This window comes from Leptonychotes weddellii, chromosome 3 (genome assembly GCF_054177405.1).
Source record: "Leptonychotes weddellii isolate Sample4059 chromosome 3, ASM5417740v2, whole genome shotgun sequence".
Classification (NCBI taxonomy): domain Eukaryota; kingdom Metazoa; phylum Chordata; class Mammalia; order Carnivora; family Phocidae; genus Leptonychotes; species Leptonychotes weddellii.
In genome coordinates, this window is record NC_138371.1 from 31,125,275 (window position 1) to 31,136,125 (window position 10,851).

At 41.1% G+C, this 10,851-nt stretch overlaps 1 protein-coding gene across 5 annotated transcripts in view; it reads right to left on the bottom strand.

The window, feature by feature from the left end:
• CASP8 (caspase 8) overlaps positions 1-8,667 on the bottom strand; it is a 24,557-nt gene extending 15,890 nt beyond the window's left edge. For 2 of the 5 annotated variants that reach the window (XM_081813884.1, XM_031020703.2), the window contains exons 1-3: positions 8,345-8,666; positions 7,697-7,798; positions 6,077-6,146 (exon numbers count right to left, since the gene is read on the bottom strand). The gene's annotated coding sequence lies outside the window, so the exon portion shown is untranslated. Of the gene's footprint in view, positions 1-2,650; positions 3,101-6,076; positions 6,267-7,696; positions 7,799-8,344 lie in introns of those variants that run through there. The other 3 variants (XM_031020705.2, XM_081813885.1, XM_006749518.3) reach the window with 3 other exon arrangements.
• Positions 8,668-10,851: the final 2,184 nt, after the last annotated feature.

Below are 10,851 nucleotides of genomic sequence, written 5' to 3' on the forward strand. Positions count from 1 at the left end.
AAAAGATTCTCTCTTTCCCTCTCCCTCTGCTCCTCCCAACTCCCACTCTCTCTCTAAAAATTAATTAATTAAATAAAATAGAAATATTTTTTATTTGCACAATAAGGTTAAGTTTTAATCTTTTTATAAAGTACTGTGAAAGACTAGGAAATTTTTAGTTTTTCCTTTAAAAACACCTTCCCTCTCCCCGCACCCACTCTGATTGTAGAAGCAGTATTTTTTGTGTGCGTGAAAATTGAGAATATAGTAAATTATAAAATGGTCACAGTTATCATTATCATACACACACACACACACATGCACACAAGATATCATACATCAGACATACACGCAAAGATACATTTATATAAAAATCAGAATCAGGCTGCTTATCCAGGTGTATACACCTATTTTTTTTCCCCACTTAATATTTAGAATGAATATTTACCCCACCATTAAATATTCTTCTTTGGCATATTTTTAATGTTTCTTGATCTCCAGCATGCAGATATAGCAAAATTTAGTTTAAGGAATTTTCAATTTCTTTACTCTTAAAAATAATATTGTATTGCAAAGCTTTTTCACATATCCTGTGCATATCTCTGATTATTTCTCTCTTAGAATTGGAATTATGGGACAAAACCCTTTTTCTCCCTTTTAATCTAGAATTTACATCATTATTTAGACAAGTTTTCTTGACTCTGGAAACTAGAAGAAAGTGTTTTGGACAGATACACTTTGCACTGGATTCCCAAAGCCTGCAGAGCCTAAATCTTTCACAAAGCAATCAATTATCACAAAAATACTTTTATTTAGAAAAGACATCTTAAATATGTGGCTAGCACCTAACAGCATATGTTCAAAATGTAGCAAACAAAACCTACTGGACCTATAAGGGGACAAACTAGCAAGTTCATTCCCTAAATCACACTCCCTAGAAACACACGTGTTTAGTTTTTGATGTAGTGTTCCATAGAAGGAAAAGAAAAAAAAAAAAAAGAAACACATGTGTACTCAACAGGATATGTGCACGGACTGTCACCACAACACAATGTGTAACCCTGAACAACTGGAAACATCCCTAATGTCCATCAACATAGAAATGGCTAAATAAACTAAGGTATAGTCACACTACAGAATATTGTGCAGCAGTTAAGAAAATGCCCTCCATCTTCTGAAATAAAAACGATAGCTTTCCAAGTCATGTTATTATGACAGTAAAAAAAACATAGAAAAAGCAGTTGCAATATAAAAAAATACATCTACTTTTTAAAAAATATTCAAAGCAATACAATGAAATTTTCAGTGGTTACAGATACATATGCAAAAGCAGAAAATAAAAAGGTAACAGGGTTCTGGGAAGAGACTTAACAAATTCAAAAGTTTCTTCTGGGGAATGAAGGAGAAAACTAGAATTTGGGGGTGAAGGAGTGAGGAAAGAGAATTGCTCTTTTCCTGTAATATGGTAAGAAGAATGTATGCACATATTCTCAGGTAAATGAAACTACTGTTAAAATACTTGAGTGTGTTCTTGGGCTTAAGGTTGTGTAAGAGAGTGAATGAAGGAGGAGGCAAGAAATGACAATCTTTGGAACAGGAAATGACATACCATGGCACATTAACCAGAAAAGGAGACCAGATCAGAGGAGCAAGCAACACAACCACATTTGTGTTTTGTTTTGTTTCATTTTGGTTTTTTTTAATTTTATTTATTTATTTATTAAAGATTTTATTTATTTGACAGAGACAGAGATAGCGAGAGCAGGAATACAAGCAGGGGGAGTGGGAGAGGGAGAAGCAGGCTTCCCGCCGAGCAGGGAGCTCGATGTGGGGCTTGATCCCAGGACCCTGGGATCATGACCTGAGCCGAAGGCAGACGCTTAATGACTGAGCCACCCAGGCGCCCCAGTTTCATTTTGTTTTTTAAGTAGGCTCCACACCCAGCACCCAGCGTGTAGCCCAAGGGGGGCCTTAAACTCACGACCCTGAGATCGAGACCTGAGCTGGTATCAACAGTCGGTCGCTTAACCGACTGAGCTCCCCAGGTGCCCTTACATTTGTGTTCTTAAAAGAAAAGAAAGTATTAGATGAACTTAAACTTTAAAAAAGAACTTAAGAGGGCGCCTGGGTGGCTCAGTTGGTTAAGCGACTGCCTTCGGCTCAGGTCATGATCCTGGAGTCCCGGGATCGAGTCCCACATCAGGCTCCCTGCTCAGCAGGGAGTCTGCTTCTCCCTCTGACCCTCCTCCCTCTCATGCTCTCTGTCTCTCATTCTCTCTCTCGCAAATAAAAAAAAATAAAATAAAATAATTTAAAAAAAATAAAAAAATAAAAAAATTAAAAAGAACTTAAGAGAACTCAGAGAACCTATTTGCCCCCAAAATAGCAGGAAACTTCCACACACCATTCTCGAAAATAGAAATCTAGTAGAAGAGACTGGAAGATTGCAGTGGCCCAAGTGAAAACTCTGTTTCCTCCCAGTAGCAAATACACGTCCTTTCAAACACATACCAAATAGTCACAAAAATTGTCCACAAAGAAAATCTTAATACGAGATTTCCAAAGAGCACAAATAGTACAGTCCACATTCTCTTTTAGAAGTTAACGATGAAATTAGAAATTAACATGTTAATTAGAAGTTAACAATGAAAAATAACCAAACTGAACACACCTACAAAAAGGGCTATCGACATTGAGGTGGCTTTTTCCACACGTGCTGTTAGAACAATTGGGCAGACTTCTAGAACAAACTGAAATGGATCATAACTGAACTCTTCACATTAAAATAAGCTGCAGATGGATCAAAGCCTCAAACCTGAAAATTAAAATACTAAGGAAAGAAACATTGGAGAATTGTTTAAAATAATCATGCATTGGTAAATAACCTTTCTAAGTACAACAGAAAACCTGGAAGCCATTACAGAAAGGTTGATAAATGTCCTTAAATAATAACTAAAATAATCTGCCAAAATAAGCCAGACAAAATTTAAAAATAAATAAATCTTGCACTTGGGGGAAAAAGGACTGATTTTCTTAAAGTCATTTTTTTAAAAAAAGGATAAAGACCAACGATCCAATGCATAAACAGGTAAACATCGTAAGTACACAGTTCAGAGAAAAGTAAGTACCAGTGGCTTTATTTTTTAAAACCAATGGTTTTAAACATTTGAAAAGATGTTCAACTTCATTCACCAAAAAAAAAAAAAAAAGGCAAACTGAAATTACAAAAGACCATTTTTCAACTACCAAATTGGTGAAGCACAAAACTTGCAATACCCAGTGTTTTGAGATGGTGGAAAAAAAATAGGTAGGTGGGTAATTTGGCCCCTATCGGTCAAAATATAAAATGACCCCACAATTTAACTTCCACGAGTTTCTCCAACATTAGCTTAAACGTGCTGTACTTAAAAACAGGTACAGGGCTGCTCATGGCAGTGTTGCTCAACAGAACAAAGGGGCAGAAACCACTCCTTATCCGTATCAGAAGTTCAATGAAACCTTACTCAGATATTTAAAAAGAATAGGAAGACCACCATGATTGGATTTGTGTGATCTATACAAGGTCTTATGAAGTGGTGCGTGGATTTGTGTATTTACAGAAGATCTTTGAACAGAACCAACACACAGGAAGCTGTTTCAGTGATTGCGTGGGAGGAGAGGAACTAGAAGCCCCGTGATGGAGTGGACGCCGGGGCGGCAGAAAAGTCAGGCTTGCCGCTTAAATTTTTTGGAGGTGCATGTATTACTTATTCTACGTGGACTTATATGTAGATGAAAATCACTACTTTTTTTTTTTTTCAAAGATTCCATTCATTTATTTGACAAAGAGAGCAGGAGAGCACAAGCAGTGGGAGAGGCAGAGGGAGAAGCAGGCTCCCCACCTAGCAGGGGGCCCGATGCGGGGCTCGATCCCAGGAGCCTGGGACCATGACCTGAGCCGAAGGCAGATGCTTAACCAACTGAGCCACACAGGCGCCCCAAAAATCATTACTTAAAGACCCATTTTCATTCATAAGGAGGAAAGGATCTAAACTAGGCCCAGCCCTGTTTAGCACCATTAGCTCCAATGTCCTTAAAATTTTAAATCAGTTCTAACCTCTGTTAAAATCTCCTTTTACAGAATTAAATGATTATCAAACGAAAGCGGAATCTTTTTCCCTCGATATTTTTTCTGATAACAACGCTTATTGTATTCATTTTAGAAAGTACAGAAAAGATAAAAAGGAAAATAAAAATTACCTATAATTCTACCATCCAAAGATAATCACCTAATAATATTTTATTATCTTTCCTACCAAGCATTTTATATATATATATATTTTTTTTTTCCCTCATATTGTATCATACCACATTTCTGAGGTATAAGTGGAATTTTCACTGGTAATATTGTAAGTACATCTTGATACCGTCACTTTTTTCTTCTACAGCACAGATTTTAAAATTTGTAAAGTATGAAATCATAGGATTGGACCATAATGTATGTAACCAGTTTCTGCTTATATTTAGAATAAGATCTTAAGATGTAAATCTCCATGTACACCTCTGATTATTTTCTTAGAATAATTTCCTAGAAGTAGTAATTACTGAGCCCAAAGGAATAAGCCTTCTTTAAGTCTTTTGTTACATATTTAATAGCATTTTCTGACAGTATATAATAATAATAATAATAACAACAACAATAATAATACAATCCAAGGCCAGGATGATATGAGTTTGGTTATAACATGATTGGCACTTGGCTCCTGTCCTATGTAGCTGCCTCATCTCATTCATTTTATTATCTTTGCAGTAATTAGAAAATGCTTTCTAAATGACTTCTGCATCACATGAAAATGGAGAGTTAGTAGGGAAAATGTTGGCAAGGCCTCTTTCTGGTCCAGGTTTTACAGGACACACTATGACATAATATTCAGTCTTGGTTTGTTTACGTCACACACCTCTCTAGTCATAGTGCCTGGAAAGCAATTAGCTGCAACAGAATTTTATACCTTTGACAAAGGGCCACCTCTGGGCACTGAGATCCATGGGTACACGGACCGTAGGATGGTTCTTGTTTTATGGCACCGAGGTTTACTGCATAAGATCATGGGCTAGAAACTTTGTTACAGTAATATTTTTAAAAGAGCATTTATTGGGGCGCCTGGGTGGCTCAGTCGTTAAGCGTCTGCCTTCGGCTCAGATCATGATCCCAGGGTCCTGGGATCGAGCCCCACATCGGGCTCCCTGCTCCGCGGGAAGCCTGCTTCTCCCTCTCCCACTCCCCCTGCTTGTGTTCCCTCTCTTACTGTGTCTCTCTCTCAAATAAATAAATAAAATCTTAAAAAATAAATAAAAGAGCATTTATTGTTGTATTTTTCTGATCCTAAAATAGTAAAAGTCACACTTATTCCTTAGAGAAAGTACAGCAATGTATAAAAAGAAAAAGAAAAATCACTTAGAAACTCATCATTTAGAAGTAACTCTTTTGTTACACTTAGTGGTTTCCTTCCACTTATATTCGTGTGCGTGTGTGTGTAAATACATATATATAATGTGTTCATATACATACATAAAAGATATAAATTTGAATATTTTCATATATAATGCATACAAGGCAGAAGAAAGAGATGGGGATGCGATACCGCCAGGAAGTTTTCTTTTACTTTCAGTTATATGATATCTGTTAAATCATAACTCTATATAAATAGATTTGTACTATACAATAAGTATCTTTAATATTTTTAATAATAAATTTATGCCCCGAAGTATTCTTAATAAATCCACTACGGCAGAGAGAGTGACCCCATAGAACCTGACGAATCAGAGTGGTATGTGCCGGAGCCCAGATTTAAATGGTGTCACCGCCTTCCAGAGTCCCAACTCTACCCCTGCTTAGGCCACGATTCAATTAAGGATAAGGTCTCTGTACAAACAGTCATACTTGGAGCATTCCAGAAAAACCTCACCTAAGCTGGAGAGGGCCTTAAGCTCTGGAATCTATGGGGCTCTCGCCATGGCTCTCAGAGGGCCTACTAATTCTTACGGTTTTCCCACCCTCAGCAGCCTAGAAAATTCTAGAATCAAAGGTCTTTCTCCCAGGAGGCCCAACCAACCTTACCAAAGAAGCCAATCCTGGGACCCTCACAGTGGCAGCAGCTTCTTCACAGGCCTGTTTTCTCCTGAAGCGACTAAAACAAGAGAGAAGGGCCACGACTGAAACAAGAGTGAAGGGCTGAGGAAGAATAGGCACCGCTCGCTCTACTTCCTGTTTACGAAACGACTGACTCATTTAGGCTGAGTAAGGCCGGCTTGCGCCTGAGCAGCCACCTCTTCCCAGAATGCAAGAATCCAGAGGAACAGGGGACAGGGTGTTCGGGGCGGGGGGCGGGGCGGGGGGACTGGGCCACCTGAGCTTTGGCTCTGGCTGTGTGACTTTGGGTGGGTCATTTTGCCTTTGGGGCCTCTTTTACCACATTGCAAAATGAGGAAGTTGGACTGGATGGTAATTAAGAGCCTCTTCATTCCGTATTTCAGAAATTTACAGATTCTTCTGGGTTCATTATGAAGACTTGAATGTTTTCATTCAGTAATATTGATTGAGCACTTCTGAGAGATCTGAAAACTGTGGGGTCCTCATCATGGCTCTCAGAGGGTCTGCTAAACTAACTCTCATGGTTTCCCATCTACACTAGAATATGGTGGCCCTGAGCCCACCATATCCTACCCTCAGCAGCCTGGAAAACTCTAGAATCAAAGCCCTTTCTCCTGAAAGGCCCAGATGACCTTACCAAAGAGACAAACAAATCCTAGGGTCCTCAGCATGGTCTGGGCCCTGGAGACATAACTGCACAAAACACACTTAGCCCAGCCTTTTTGCTGTGAATCAACTGAAATGTTTTCTGATGCTCAAAGTAGAAAGAAAAAAAATCAAACACTGCTCTTCTTTGAAATTGTCTTTTTTCTTTCCCCAAATAGAATATAAGCTCTCAGAAGGCTGAGACCCACCTTAGAGCTGAGAGCATTAAAGGAGGTGTCTGGAAGTGCCTCTTCACCTGCAGAGGGCCAGGTAAAGTACTATCAATGCCCTTCACTCCCACTTCATTCTGCCCATCAAGTCTGAGTGAGAACACAGCAACACAAGGAGTTAAATCCTAACCCAGAAGGGATTCCCTGATGTTCTTCCTGAGCATCGCCCCAAGCATTCATTCCACTGTTTTGTGACCGGTTCCTGTGCTGGGCTGGAGCTTCACAAGGGCAGGAGCACATCTTTCATGTCTGTGTTCCCAGAACCTACCACGGGAGGAGCAATATCTATGACCTCCAAACAGTTCCTACAAATCGACGAGAAGAAGAAAGCCTGTAAAGAGACAATGGGTCTGAACATGGAGTTCCTTGACAGGGACTTGCTTACAAAGCCAAAGTGTACGAGGTGATGCTCAGACACTTTAATAATCTGAGAAATGCAAAATAAAGCAACATGATACCCACTTTCTACCCAACAGATTGGTCAAGGTTTGCAAGTGGGATCAGACCAAGGATTGGTGGGCAAGTTCTTATGTCGTCCTTATAGAGGATTGTGAAGACTGTCCAGCATTAATACCCCATAGGGCTTAGAAAGTGGGACCTGGCAAAACATAGAACTGCAAGTGCCAGAGTGCTCCCTTAAAAAAAAAGAAGCAGAATGAGCAAAATACAATCCAAATAATACTAATAAATAGTAATAATTGCAAGTACTTACTGAGAATTTAGTAGCGCCAGTCACTGTTGCAAGTGGTTAACGTATATTATCTCATTAAATCCTCAGGACCACCTCATGAGGTAGTACGAATCCCATATGATGCTGAGGAAACAGAAGCACAGAGAAATTACTTACTTGTTCCAGCTCATAGTTAAAAAAATAGTGTGTTCACACAAAACAACGATACATTTTGCAAAGATACAGATCAATTCAGGGATAGTTATCAAAAGATTTAGAGAGCTTTTGGGAGGCGGGGTGGGGGGGGGAGCAGTGGAGGAGGAGTAGGAAGTGGGGGGGGAGATGGAAGAAAGTGCCAATGAGGCGGTGGGCGGCATCTGAGAGATTAACTCAACCCTCTGCCCAAATGGGAAAGAAAACCAATGAAGTAGGTAAAGGATGTCTGCTGGAATCTCCAAACTGATCGCGTGGGAGAGAGACACTGTGTCTGTATTTGAAGCAGCAGGGGAGACACTAAGAAGAGAAATGTAGCAGAGTATTGGAGATCCCTCAGAGTTAAAATGTAGCAAGGCCCTCTGCTGTGGTGCAGAGATGTGGGGCCCTGGCAGGATCCTGAGGTGTCCCCACTCTGCCCACTGAGTGAGTCCCGGAAACATGGTATTCAGAAGCCATTCTGCACCAGGCACTCACCTGCTCCACCCTGTCCCAGCGACATCACAGAGTGCCCGGGGCCAAGACCCCTGAACTGCCCAATTTCACCCAGACTCTTAAGTCCTGTCCACCCAACCAGAGAGAAGTCCCTTGAAGGAGGGTGGGGATAGAAACACCTCCAGGAAGAAGTTTTCTTTTACTTTCGATAACTCCACTTTCTGCCTCCCTCAGCGGATTCACTTCTTGTTCTCCACATTCAGTATTTAGTAGCGAATTCAGCAGGGCTTAAAAAAAAAAAAAATCCCAAGAGACAAGAGCAGAATCTGGTCTTCAGCAAGCAAGGAAGAAAATTCCTCAACAGAAAGATCTAGAAAATAAATTTGATTCCCAAAGTGAGAGGACAGAGATGACTCACTCGAACAAGAAATGTTTCTTAAAGGAACAGGTGTCCAATTTCCAACCATTCAGAAGAGGGACTTTGGCAATTTGTCAACATGTAAACTAACTGGTTAGTGAGGGGGGGCAGAGTATGCCACCCCAAAATATACCACTTTGCATATGAATTATTTTTAATTAGAGTTTCTTGAGAAATAACCAGTGCAAGAAGGACAGTTGGAACCTCCTTTTCCTCCTGAAAGCAGAAAATAAATCTCTGATGTGAAAGCTACCCTCCCTTAGCAGGAGGTAGAGAGACATCCTTACAACCAGAGATGGGAAGTTAGAGCTGAGAAGACTGTGTAAGCAAACCTTGTTGCTTCCTCACTAATTTACTACCCCAAGCCCAAACTTTTTCTCTTGTCAATTTTTCACAAATTTATTATTTGTCTAAAAGATATAAAAGCTGCCTGCTTGGGGGTGCCTGGTTGGTTTAGTCGGGTAAGTCTCTCTCTCTCTTTTTTTTTTAAGATTTTATTTATTTATTTGAGAGAGAGAGTCAGAGATAGTGACCGAGAGCATGAGTAGGGAGGAGAGGGAGAAGCAGGCTCTCTGCTGAGCAGGGAGCACCTCGTGGGGCTCCATCTCAGGACCCTGGGATCATGACCTGAGCTAACGGCGGATGCTTAACCGACTGAGCCACCCAGGCACCCCTAAGCCTCTGACTCTTGATTTCAGCTCAGGTCATGATCTCAGGGTCATCGGATGGAGCCCCGCATGGGGCTCAGTGGGGAGTCTGCTTGAGATTCTCTCCAGCTCCCTCTGCCCCTCCCCCCATTTGCTCGCACATGCGTGTGCGCATGTGCCCGCACTGCCTCCCCTCTAATAAATAAATAAATCTTTAAAAAAAAAAAAGCTGACTGCTTCAGTCATTTCTTTGAGTCTGATATTTCTATGAGCTCTTATACATATGAAATTAACTTTATTATTCTTTTGTTACTCTGCCTTTTGTCAATTTAATTATTAAACCGGCCAAAGAACCTAGGAGGGAAGAGAAAAGCTCCCGGCCCCCCCGCCCCCCCCCCCCCGCTACACCTGGAAGCTGGACATGCTTTATCAGAAAGCATTTATACTGACTACACTTAATAACCCCTGTAATTTTCAAACCCCTGTAACTTAAAGACTGCCTGTGGCTAGTAAAATGCCATTCTCCTTTGAAAGGGGTCTGAGGAGAGGAATTGTCCTCTGTTCTCAAACCTCAGCACTGATGACATGCACCACCACCCGCCCCTACACACACACACACCACCCATGGGTTCATATGGCAGGGGCTCTTCTAGGGTCCAAATGGGCCTCTAGCTGAAATGGGAGATCCTGCACAAGAAAACAGGTGGGTCTGGCCCAGTCCTAAGTAGGGGTAACAACACTGTTTGCCTTAGGCTGTGCTCTTAGGTTTAGTAGTAACCAGTGCTTCCTCCATCACTGAGCCTGGAGTCGTGGTAACATGCAGATTTGTCTCCCAGGCCCTCCCCAGCTTTTCCTCATCCTCTAACTCCTCCCCACCCTCCCAGAGCCCCAGGCCCTCCCCAGCTTTTCCTCATCCTCTAACTCCTCCCCACCCTCTGCCCCTGTTTCCTGTTTGAATGTTTTTAAGGGCTTTCTGTCCTTTTGCTTTCACATCTTGCACATTTTAGAACCAAAACACTGGCAATAATACAATTCCTGTATGCTGTACCCTTAACTGGATTATCTCTAATTCACCTCACAGTGCGGGGGATTAGTCTCCCGTGTTATGGATGAGGAAACTGAGGCTCAAACACATACGCAGATTCAAACTCAATCCTGTTGGACCAAACACAAGGATTTTTCTGCTGAAACACACTAGTCTCCCTTCCCTAGGGAATTTGAAATGAACAATGTGGTTGGAAGAGCAATAAATTTAAACTAAGCTGTTAGTCAATGTCTACACATGAATACACAACCACGGTTCTCAATATGACTGATCTGAGAACTAACTGGGAATGTTGAAAAAAATACCAATCTTCAGACCCCACCCGGCTTTGGAATTCCAACCTGAGCAGAATTATAAGAGATAGAACAGATCGAGCACTTAAGAGTAGTGCCTGGGCCTTCAACAGTTGTCAGTAAGTATTTACTGCCATTGCTACCCA